Here is a 13186-nt window from a genome sequence, read left to right on the forward strand (position 1 = left end):
TCCTTTTAATCGGGTAACAATGCTGTTATAGATATAACTTCCATTGCTAGCCTTTCACCATGCCTAGGGTGTACACTAATTTGCTGAGCAACCTTGTCCAAAACCCCAAGTTCAAGCTTAGACCTTCTATTAAGAACAAAAACCACTACTAATAGAAAACTAGTGCTGCTTGGAAGGAAGCAACAAATGTGCACAAGCTCATACCTAATAGAAAAGGGAAACTGACCTTCGCTATTCTCCCTATACAGTCCTTCCTTATAAGATCTGTGTTTCCCAGGCTACACTGAGAGTCACTTAATGGTCCATATGTATTTTAGATAAGTTACTAATAAGACATTGTAGGAAGTACTACAGCAGTACAACATTCACTGTTTAGAATACAATAAATTAGAATTTTAAAATGATATTGTATTTTCTCTGAAACAGAGAGAATTGAACACACATTCCATGAGTCAGAAATATAAGTTGGTCAGAAGATATCTTGACTTATGCGTGAATGCCACTATAAAATATAGCAAATAGTCATAAAAAGCTTTATTCTGTGAAGTCAACAAACCTCAAGTAAAAGTAGTTTTTTCCACCGAGCATTTTATCGTATCTCTCAATTTAACCATCAAAATTCGATCTATGTGAGCCTCAAGGTAGGGCATTACTGTTCCTAGAGTCACAGTGTATTCCATGTAGTCACATTTCATGCATAATGAAGGTGGCAGAGAGCTACAAAAGATTTTTATCAACTCAAACAGGAATAGAAAAGCTGTCTAAGAGCGATTTATAGTGTGTATTTTCAAAAGGTATGAAAAGAAGTTTGGGGTCAATTCAAATGTCTTTAGGGGAAATTATGTCACTTATAGATATTTTGAAGAAAAGAGAGAATTTTTACTTTAAAAGACTTTTCAGGCTTTGTTCGGCTTTCTACATTTTTCTTCAATGTACATAGGTGTTGAATAGTATTATTGACTATTCAAACAAAAAACTCAAAGAATAGGAAAATTTGGGGAATAGATATTTTCTCTTTAGGTATGTGATCACCTCACCTTTCACAAAGGGCCTTTGTTAGAAACTGAGGCACTACACTTTGTTAGAAACTGAGGTGCAAATTCTTAGAAGAAGAAAAAAATCATCACAAATTAAGAAAGTATCAGAGGTATAAGAATCAATATATGCTGCTGTAAGGACTTCATTTTGACAATACTCAAGACCAGGCTTGGAATACTTATAGAGTCAGTGAAGTTCTACACAATGGTCTAAGCAGCATGTGTGAACTCTAACTTCATAGAATGTCTTTAAGATTAAGTCAGGCACCTAAAACAGTAAGGAGGCAATGACTGGCTGTGTGGTTAGTGTGTTTATTTTGTTTTACAATCTTGTTTTCTTTCCAAATTCATGCTAACAGCCATAGTTCAGATGGCTGAGAAAAGAAATTTTATTTAAGAAAATAATTTCCCTTTTCCTAGTACAAAGTCCAGGTTCCAGCCTTTACATAGGTAAGTGGATAACTTCACAAAATATTGAATCTCAATATGTAAGGAAGCTAAGTATTTGAATCAAATATGAGTAAGTCCTGGTTTTATATTATTAAAAGTACTTGTAGACTGTTTTAATTAAAAATTGCAAAAATTCTTTCTAATGATACCACCATGGTTTGTTCATATATATTTTATAAACATAATATAAACCATCTCTTCATATATTTACAACATATTATATAAACAGAGTTACTATTGAGGACAGTTAATAAACTGATGTAGTGTTCACATGGTTAAACCTAAATGAATGCCCAGCATATCAAAATAAATGTTCAAAACAATCAATATAATTATGTAACCCACACATAGTGTATGACAACCTTGGATCAAAATATATCCTCTCTGATATATCCCTTTTCTGGATTGAGGGATAAAAGCATTTTATGTGAGATGAAAGGATATATTCTTACTAGAATATGAGCCTTCTTACTGCAATCTCACAACGTAGGAGACGTTATCTCTGTCTTCTGGATCATTTTTATTTTGACTTAAAACAGGGTCCTGTACCAATTTGTGCCTCCTTAACTAATATATATATATATTAGTTGTATTAGTTGTGATATAAGATTGCATCCACACTGGATTTTCTGTAAAATTTGCTTTTCATTGACTTCTTTCGTTTTGCTGGACAGCATGTTCTTTGAAGGCAACACCATTCCAGTTTATTCTTCATACTCTTCACTCTGAGATTCAGCAGAAACTTTATTTGATTTTACAAGGCAACAGGATGATATGGATACTCATCCAAGGACTTAAAATCAGTACCTAGAATATAGTGACAGAGAACAACCACCCTGATAGGTATCTACATGGATTGTAACACTGCATTAGTATATGATCTTTGAATGACAACTTATCCTCTCTGTGCCTATTAGCTTTTGTGGATATTAGGAATGGTGAGCACTGTAAAGTCAAACATATGTAAAAAGGTTTATCATGATATAGAACCTATTTACCAGCCCAAACCCTCTCTTGTTCATTACTCAGTCTGTAGACTTTTCTTTATCCTTCATCGTTCTTACATGGGCATGGGTGTCACATGGGAGATAGGTGTCTACAAATCAACAATTGGAGGAAAATTTGCCTGATATGCTAAATAATTTCCAAGAATCTATTACTCACCTATAAGGTAAAATGAACTTACTCATGACCATACATGTCTAGATGAAACAGAGGATGCATGAATGTTCTGCCTTTAGTAATATAGTCCATACAATATTCCTAAGAAGACGCACACATTTGACTCAAGACTCTCACTGCTGAGGATTCTTCAGGAAACTTTCCAGAGCTTTCACTCTTTCTGTGTTTGTGGTTTTATATATCTGTTAGAAAGTGTTTCTCTTGGTCAATAATTAGTTCTTCAATAGCTTTCTCCAGGAGGTCCAAAATTCACCACAGGTTATATCAGTCCACCTGAGAGGTGTCCATCTCTTCATGCAAGTATAGTTGAATTGAGATCATTTGGACACGTTGTGTGCTGTGGTCCTGATATCTAATTAACTTGGAGGTTATTTCTAGTGTAAGATATGTTTGAATGTCATATCAGTCATATAAAAGATGGGTCTTATTGTTATGTGTTTATGCATAGCAGTTAAACAGAGCAGCTTTCCTGTTGGGAGCTATTGAGACAACTCTTGATCTCTAAATTGGGCCTCTCCCCCTGAGAAGAAAAAGGGGTCAAAAGCGGGACCGACATACCGATTCCGAGAATGTTCCAGCCCTAAGCCATTGCCGATGTCCTGACCACACCCTGATACCAAGTTCCTGCTTCCCCTTGTACCTGCCAAAAGAAAGAATTTCTATTGCCCCCCTCCCATAAGTACTTCTCCTTTTGCTTGTATTGCCCTACCCCTCCCACTGATAAGAAACTGTACTTCCCCTTTTGCTTGTGCATTTAAGCCTTGGACCTTTTTCAATAGAATTGGGGCTTTGATACATTCCAGAACGGTTTCCGTGTCGTTATTCGTACAAGGCCCTCGTCTCTCTCTACCCCCCATTTGGTTCTTAGGAGGAGGTCCCCTCGTGACCCTCGAATAACTGGACCTGCTGGACGGGTCAAGTGGCGCCCGACGCGGAGCACGAGGTATGACTGCCCTTCGGGACTGCCCTTTGGACAATGGATTAAAGAGGTACCGCGCAGACAGTGAGACAGTGGGACAGTCCCCCGCCACTTCGCTCGAGTGTCGCGGACGGATGTCGGGAGGTAAGCCTAGGTATTCAGTTGTTGTCCCATCAACCATGGGGAATTTAGGTGAAGAGATAAAGGGTTCTCTTAAGGAGAGAGGGATAAGAGTTTAAAAAAAAAAAAAAAAGAAAAAGGGATTTAATAAAATGTTTTTGTTTTGTGGACGAGAGATGTCCATGGCTGGTATTAAATGGTTCTTAGAATAAAGTAGGTAAAGATATTAATGCTTTGATAAAACAAGGAGAAGATGTCCCTGAGTCCTTTTTAGCAATTGGGGAATCATCAGAGATCTCCTTAAACAGGTAGAAGAGGGGGAGAAGGTGCTCGCTTCCTAGCCCTTACTGAAGATTTTTTAGAAAACTCCCGATTGAAGCAAAACTAAGCCGCCCGTACACAGTATCTATATTAGAAGGTTTAGCAAGAGAAGGCTACTTGATACCCAATGAATGAAATAAAGTTGTTCAGTCTGTCCTCACTAGAGGCCAATATTTAACTTGAAAGTCAGAGTTTGTAAAAGACAGCCTCCTAGACTGCTGATAAAGTCTGTAGTAAAGGCAATTTCGCTGCAGACATGGGCCCCAAGAGTCCTATGCGCAGTGCATTGCCAGATTGCAGGAAGCAGCTGGGAGAATTTTAGGACCTGAAGAAAGTGAGGGTCTGTTAGTCTGACAACTTGCTCTTGAAAACGCAAATTCGACATGTAGGGCTGCCCTAAGAGGTAAAACCAAGAGTTTAGGTTTAAATGGTATGATCAAGCTCTGTAATAAGGTATATGTGTTTTCTCAACAAGTTTCTAAGCCTATTAACCTGGCCATGGGGGCTACTCTAACTCTAGCGCCAAGGTTGGTGCCGAGCCCCATTGGCCGGAGTTAAAAGTAGACATCTGTGTCCTCATATTGGGTGCAGATGCTGCCTGGAGTATCCCTGATTATTATATGCCTCAATTAACAGCAGTTAACACAGGTGAATTTGGGCCCCCTCCCCAAAATACTTTTTTTACGTCATCTGCCGAGTGTCCAGACTTTTACAAGGCCTAACGGTGATTCCTACAGTGGTTGACACCGACTACCATGGGGAGATAAAAATCTTAGTCTCCACCATGCAGGGACCACTTACCCTTAGGGCTAGAGAGCACATAGCCCAAGCCCTACCATTCCCACTATTCGGCCATTTCTCTTATGGAGTACTACTCAGCTATTAAAAAGAATGAATTTATGAAATTCCTAGCCAAATGGATGGACCTGGAGGGCATCATCTTGAGTGAAGTAACACAATCACAAAAGAACTCACACAATATGTATTCATTGATAAGTGGATATTAGCCCAAAACTTAGGATACCCAAGATATAAGATACAATTTGCTAAACGCATGGAACTCAAGAAGAATGAAGACCAAAGTGTGGACACTGTGCACCTTCTTAGAATTGGGAACAAAACACCCAGGGAAGGAGCTACAGAGACAAAGTTCGTAGCTGTGATGAAAGGATGGACCATTTAGAGACTGCTGTATCCAGGGATCCGTCCCATAATCAGCTTCTAAACGCTGACACCATTGCATACACTAGCAAGATCTTGCTGAAAGGACCCAAATATAGCTGTCTCTTGTGAGACGATGCCGGGGCATAGCAAACACAGGAGTGGATGTTCACAGTCAGCTATTGGATGTATCACAGGGCTCCCAATGGAGAAGCTAGAGAAAGTACCCAAGGAGCTAAAGGGATCTGCAACCCTATTGTTGGAACAACATGATGTACTAACCGGAACCCTGGAGCTCTTGTCTCTAGCTGCATATGTATAGAAAGATGGCCTAGTCGGCCATCAATGGAAAGAGAGGCCCATTGGACTTGCAAACTTTATATGCCCCAATATAGGGGAATGCCAGGGCCAAAAGAATGGGAATGGGTGGGTAGGGAAGTGGGGGGGCGCTATGGGGGACTTTTGGGATAGTATTGGAAATGTAATTGAGGAAATTATGTAATAAAAATATTAAAAAAAAAAAAAAAAAAAAAGAAAAATGTACTGTATTCTAAATGTACTAACTTGTTTCCATTTGTTTTAATCAAATTGGTATCTTAAGCTTTCCTTTGTTATTCAACTATACTTCTACATATGTCTCTAAATTTTACATTTTATTCTATTCTTTCTTGTAGTTTATATTTCATGTTTTACTTCTTGGTACACTTCAAAATGTTGCTGGGGAAATGATATCAATTGTTACACATACATGTGACCTGTATTTTAAAATTTAATGATATCAAATCTACTAGTTGCATTAAGTTATGATTTCCTTCTTTCACTGTACATAGATGTATTTAGGCTAAAAAATATTAAAATAATAAAAATATTAAAAACGCTGTCAAAAAAAAAAAAAAAAAAAAAAAAAAAAAAAAAAAAAAAAAAAAATGAAAGAAGAGCGAGGACCATCCTCCCCGAGATCCTCGGAAGTCTACTGGGCACAGAAAATAACCGATTCACGGCCCATGCTGACTTTGTTTCTAGAGGGCAAACAGTTTCAAGGGCTCCTGAATACCAGGGCAGATGCGACAGTAATTTCCTCAACACATTGACCTGCAGCCTGGCCCTTACAGCCCACTAAGGGATGGTGTAATCCACTGATCATAAAATTTTCTGAAAGGGAGGAACTTAGAGGCTTAGGAAAGTTCTCGCCCTCTCACCTGGGGCCTAAGATTGTATCAAGATAACTATGACAATGGCCTGACCTTTAAGGCTCAGCTTCTTAAAACCACCCCTAACAATCATAAAGCATCCATAGAACTTCCAGGTACCCGCCACCCTGTTCCTGCCCTAGGGCGTGCTATGACCCTGTTTCAGCCCACTCTTCCTGCGGGGAGGCCCCCCTCTTCCACTGATTTACTGTGGTCTACATTGAATGCTTCTGCTTTAGCCTTGTTGAATAAGACACAGAGAGATAATGCGTCAGAATTTAAAGATTGTTGGATGTGCTTTTCTGCTTCCCCACCCTTTTATGAGGGCATAGCCTTATTTGAAAAATTTACCCCGCTTTCAGACAACTAGGCAGCTTCCCTTCAAGTCAGTTCAGCTTACCTTGACAGAACTCTGGGGTAAGAAGTTGTGTGTTGGGCCCAGACATGCTTCCGCCAAGGCCCTTGCTAGAGATTTACAATAATACGTTTGGAGTAAATAAAAATGGGTTTTAAAGAGACTTCATAAAGGTCAAAATATAGCTCAATTCTTACTGTTATCTTATTTACAACTCTCCAATCCTACATTGTCAAAATTCATAGAATAGGTTTTATTAGAAGTTAAAAAATCATTTCCTAAAACGTATATAATTCATTTTGTCAATGGTGTTTTTGTTGGTTGCAGAAAATAGAGACCGTTTTTGCAGATGGCTATAAAATATTTGACTAAGTGTAGACTGATAATGGCTTCAAAAAAGATTTAGCAAGGTAAACTTTTAGGCTATTTGAGACATTTAGTGTATAGAGATTGTGTGTTTTCTCAAAAATTTGCCCTCAGATTAAATAAATTAAAAGTTTTGGATACTTGCCAAAAGCTGTTAGAAAATTTTGGATTTTAATCTTGGTTTGACAAGCTGCCTCTTACAAGCAGAAAAGGAAAGGAAGGGATAGAGAAAAATAGATTTTAGAACTCTCCCAGGGACAGAGAGAAATCGGGGGACGCCCTGTTTTATTCTCTCTGGCCCCTACAGGAGAAATTCTCTACCCTCTTTCTATTGTCTATGGTTGGTGCACCAATCACGTGTCAATTCATGTATGCTTTCTGTTTCGTTGTCTGAATGATTGTTTCGTTGTCTGAATGACTGGCTGTTTTATGTTTCATGTTTAAAAAAAAAAAAGAAAGAAAAAAAATGGTTAAAACTCTACCTGCTAAATCACTCTCAGTTTGCACAACCGAGGCTGAGAGGCCCCTCCCTTTAGTCAAAATCAAGCACAGCAGGAGAGGTCCTGCTGAAAAACTTAGAATCTGCAACCTCTTAGTTCTAAGGCAAATAAGCTGATAGTTGTTTTTTCCTAAAAAATTCTCTGCAGTTTTGTGATTATTGTGTTTAGCAAATGACAAATTGCTTTTTTATCTTATAAGCATAGCTATAAAAAGTAAAATTCTTTGATCTAAATTTATAAGCTTCGTGTAGCCACTCCATTTGGTTTTTGACTGCTCTTAAAGGTATAAATATGATCAACATATCTTGGTCATAGAGAATTGGCTTATAAGTTATTTGGGTATGATTAAAAAGATATAACACTGGTTACAAAGTTAGCTTAAGCAGTAACTCAGGGCTAGAGTCATTTTCAAACAAAAGCACCTGGCATAAACCAGCCCAGAAAGCTAGTCCCCTAAAGATACTTCTAAATTGAGATAATATTTTATGTAATTCTTATCCTAAAAAGTAGTCTTATAGAGATAAGATTTTAAAACAATGTCTCTTTAATAGAACATTAAAATTTGCACTCATGAACTGACAGCCAAACTTCGTAACATGATAGTGATGTTTCTAGTATTGATTTTAAGGAGAATAAATTGTTTAAAATTGGGTCTTGCTTTCCAAAAGTTATAGATATATTCTAATATTACAACAAAAACTTAAAAATTATGGTTAAAATTGCCAGTGTTCCATTGACTACAGCTTACAGTTTGATTTCAAATTTAAGATCTTTAATTCACCTGTATATTGTAATTAAGATAATTATAAGAGTAATCATCTTTAAGAAAGAGTATCAAAAATTAGAGGCATAGACAGTTAAATTGTTCCTCTAAAATCGGTCCTTATTACAGGAAGGCCAAAATGCTCAGATTAAAAAATATTTTACGTTTGAGTTAATGCAGGGCTCAAGGCAGCCCCAAAAAAGCTTGTAACCTTTTATCTTGCAAACAGTGCCTGAGAAAGTTTCCCCTGTGTTCAAAAGAATTTCTTTTTAGCTTTGTTGCACATCTATTCAGATGTTTAAAATAATGCTTAAATTCAAAGAGTTTTGCTTTTAATGAACTGGTGATCACTAGATAATTTTGCCTGTAGGTATGGCTAACATAGCTTTACAATATGTAAAATTTTTTATTGTCTGCTTCAATACAAAAAACAAAGTTTAAATCTTTCAGTATATATTGTTTCCTAAGTAAAAAGTATTCTATTAGCCAATGCCTCTAAAGGAAAGTTTAAAGTTCTGGGGAATAATTGTTGCTCCATAAGATTCAGAGACAATATTTTTAATATTTAGAGTTTTAGTTATACTAGAAAATTGTGGTACAAATTTGCTTCAAAATTTTTATTTTCAAAACCTCCAAGAAATGTTTTGTCAACAATTTAATGTTACACATGTTACTGAGATATTTTATAATTCTCAAATACAAGATATTGTAAAACTTTAAAAAATATACCTTCTTTAAAAACAAAGAAAGAGGGGAATTATATCCCTGTGCACATTATTTGGATCACATTTTTGTTTTTGGAAAAACTGGATATAATAGTGTCTAGGGCAGATAAAAAGGATCCACTTATTGGCACATGCCATGATCCTGTTCAGATACTTAATATGGGGGGAAGAGGGAATGTTTCTGTTTCTTCCACAGAATGCTACAAGAGCATGCTAGCTTCCAATGTGACAGGCTGACCTGTGACCTGTGAGTGCCCTGACAGTGGTGACCAGAAAGCTGTGTTGAGTGCACAAAAGAGGAAAAAATCAGAGAGCAGCCACTTACAAACAGATAAAAAAACTTCCTATCTCCACCATGGGCTGCAGCAAGGAGTACCAACCTGGTGCCAACTTAAAATAAAAACAACTAAAAAAGCTGACTCGTGAGGCAAAAAGACTGGTACAGAAAATGTACAAGATGCTTTCGTCAGAGACACTGTTTTTTCTATTCAGGCCAGCTCCTTATAAGCTATGAAAGTTTGTGTATCTTACCTATATGCTTATTGTTAGATAATTTTAAGAGTTAAGATCGCCAATCTTGGCAAGTCTTTTTATATTCATTGTAATTCTTGTCAATTAACTAATTGTGTAAATCCTAATTTAGATAAGGAATCTATTGTTATGTTTTTGTAAGAGACCTGCTTATGTTTTGCTGCCTATTAGAGTTAGGAAATGATCCTTGGTTTAAAAATCTGGGAATGCAAACTTTGAAAAGGTATCTACCATAGCTTTAGATCAGCAGCTACGTACTGCGCATTTTGTTAAGAAAGTTTAAGACCTAAAGAGAAACCAGAGTAAATAGAACTATAGATAGTTGAGTTACACCCATACACATGTATTTACAATGGCCTAGGGGAAAGGTGGACTACTAAAACTGGTTTTTCAACCTCCCCCTGGCTCTCGACCTTGTTGTCCTCCCTTGTGGGGCCCCTATTGGGACTCCTAATATTGATTTCCTTCAGTCCTTGGGCATTTCAGAAATTGACCCGATTTGTTAAATCTCAAATTGATTCATCTCTTTAAAGCGCATTTGTTTCAGTTCATTACCATCAGCTGGACGTTGGTGATAACAAGCAGGTTACTGGAGAAGAGGCAGACGTGGATACTGCTTCATCACCCTCTTCTCGGGGAGAGAGACCCAATTTCCACAAAATGCTTAAGTAAGATCATTTCCCTCCCCCTAAATTCGGCCATCAGTCTCATGCCACGAATCATTTATAGATTGCCTTAGTCTGTGCTTCCGACATGGTAATATACATTCTCGACACATTGGAAACTAAACAGTCATCCCAGGCTAGACACATCGAAAAGTTGGAACTTGAAGCCGTCGCCCGTGAGAGTTGTAAGACTAAGTACTGCACAGAGATTAGTCTGGAAGCTGTTAGAGAGTCTCTGAGAGGCATGTCTGATTGCATGAAGGTTGAGTGCCCTAGGGTCCTTCCCCCAGAAAAAACGGCACGGGAGCAGGTCAGGGTTACTCTGGGTAAAAGTCTGTGGGCCTAAGAGTCAATCCTGTACATGGCCCCTAACATTGCACACTGGGGATCAGACCTCTACCTCTACCCACGCAGCTTGCTGCGTTCCTAAATCCCTTGGCTAGCCCAGGTTATATCCAACAGACTGGGACCATTAATTCAAGCCTCATAGATGACTTGTCCTTGTGTACTTCGTGGTTTTAAGAGAATCACCCGGTGAGCAAACAGACGTTTAAGCGATCAATAAAACATGGCTACAAATTTATTATACAATATACCTTTATAAAAATATTAAAACGGGGGAGATGTTGGGAGCTATTGAGACAACTCTTGATCTCTAAATTGGGCCTCTCCCCCTGAGAAGAAAAAGGGGTCAAAAGCGGGACCGACATACCGATTCCGAGAATGTTCCAGCCCTAAGCCATTGCCGATGTCCTGACCACACCCTGATACCAAGTTCCTGCTTCCCCTTGTACCTGCCAAAAGAAAGAATTTCTATTGCCCCCCTCCCATAAGTACTTCTCCTTTAAGATGCTGATGGCACTCGAGCCATATGGCTTTAACTCCTTGAACTTCTCCTTCAGCTTGATCTCGCTGAGTTTCAGGCTTTCCTCCCTGGACTTCTCCTTGAAGGAGTTGGGAGGGTTGTCTTTGGCTGCAGGCTTTGGCTCGTCCTTGTGGTGTCTCAGGAAGCCGTCCACATGCTTGTCCCTGTGTCTCTCCTTCTCCTCCCTCCATCTCTCCCTGTGCTTCTCTCTCTTCTTCTTCTCCTTTATTGTTTACTATGACCCCTGCATTATCTTCAAAGTAAAGAAACACCCCATCTTTTCTTCGATATGACTTTCGTTGTCGAATTACCACTGCTGGATGTACCTTTTTCCTTAGTTCTGGTTTGCCTTTCTTAACTGTGGCCATCACCATGTCCCCCACACCAGCAGCAGGAAGTCTGTTCAGCCGTCCCTTGATTCCCTTCACAGAGATGATATACAAATTTTTGGCTCCTGTGTTGTCCGCACAGTTGATCACAGCTCCGACCGGAAGACCCAGGGAAATCCGGAATTTCGCTCCGGAGGACCCACCGCGTCCTCGCTTCGACACCATTCCAGTTTATTCTTCATACTCTTCACTCTGAGATTCAGCAGAAACTTTATTTGATTTTACAAGGCAACAGGATGATATGGATACTCATCCAAGGACTTAAAATCAGTACCTAGAATATAGTGACAGAGAACAACCACCCTGATAGGTATCTACATGGATTGTAACACTGCATTAGTATATGATCTTTGAATGACAACTTATCCTCTCTGTGCCTATTAGCTTTTGTGGATATTAGGAATGGTGAGCACTGTAAAGTCAAACATATGTAAAAAGGTTTATCATGATATAGAACCTATTTACCAGCCCAAACCCTCTCTTGTTCATTACTCAGTCTGTAGACTTTTCTTTATCCTTCATCGTTCTTACATGGGCATGGGTGTCACATGGGAGATAGGTGTCTACAAATCAACAATTGGAGGAAAATTTGCCTGATATGCTAAATAATTTCCAAGAATCTATTACTCACCTATAAGGTAAAATGAACTTACTCATGACCATACATGTCTAGATGAAACAGAGGATGCATGAATGTTCTGCCTTTAGTAATATAGTCCATACAATATTCCTAAGAAGACGCACACATTTGACTCAAGACTCTCACTGCTGAGGATTCTTCAGGAAACTTTCCAGAGCTTTCACTCTTTCTGTGTTTGTGGTTTTATATATCTGTTAGAAAGTGTTTCTCTTGGTCAATAATTAGTTCTTCAATAGCTTTCTCCAGGAGGTCCAAAATTCACCACAGGTTATATCAGTCCACCTGAGAGGTGTCCATCTCTTCATGCAAGTATAGTTGAATTGAGATCATTTGGACACGTTGTGTGCTGTGGTCCTGATATCTAATTAACTTGGAGGTTATCTCTAGTGTAAGATATGTTTGAATGTCATATCAGTCATATAAAAGATGGGTCTTATTGTTATGTGTTTATGCATAGCAGTTAAACAGAGCAGCTTTCCTGGGGTTACACTCCTATAAGTACTCCAGAAAGAGGTTATATTCCCAGGCTCCATGCCTTACATACATAAACTTGCAATGTATAGAAAATGATTATCACCTTAAAACCAAAGACAGTCTCAAACCTCAACTTCTGAAAGAAAAGGCAGGAGCATTATTCAAATCCTGGGGTAAACTAGTATACAGCCACTGGGGTCATTAAAGGGTTGGTATCTATTGTGACTCAGCCCTCTGAGCATGCTGATTGGCTGGTTGGTTACTGTCTATTGTGAGTCAACACCCTAAGCATGATGATTGGCTGTCTACTCAGACTGTCCCAGTCCCACAGAGACTATGGAGTAGAAGCCCTGTCTTTATATTTCACACACACACACACACACACACACACACACACACACACACACACACACACATATATATATATATATATATATATATATGTTAGGTAGGTACTAGAGATAGACATGCTTGACATGTAAAATTGGCTAGAAACTAAAAGATTTATATTTCAAAGAGGGAGAGCAGTGGTG

At 38.5% G+C, this 13186-nt stretch overlaps 1 pseudogene; it reads right to left on the reverse strand.

The window, feature by feature from the left end:
* Positions 1-4710: 4710 nt before the first annotated feature.
* Positions 4711-11704, reverse strand: LOC147001925 (large ribosomal subunit protein uL14 pseudogene; annotated as a pseudogene).
* Between the last annotated feature and the right edge of the window lie 1482 nt (positions 11705-13186).

The sequence above is a fragment of the Mus caroli genome, unplaced genomic scaffold (assembly GCF_978045245.1).
Source record: "Mus caroli unplaced genomic scaffold, Mus_caroli_1 scaffold_12, whole genome shotgun sequence".
NCBI classification, from domain to species: Eukaryota; Metazoa; Chordata; class Mammalia; order Rodentia; family Muridae; genus Mus; species Mus caroli.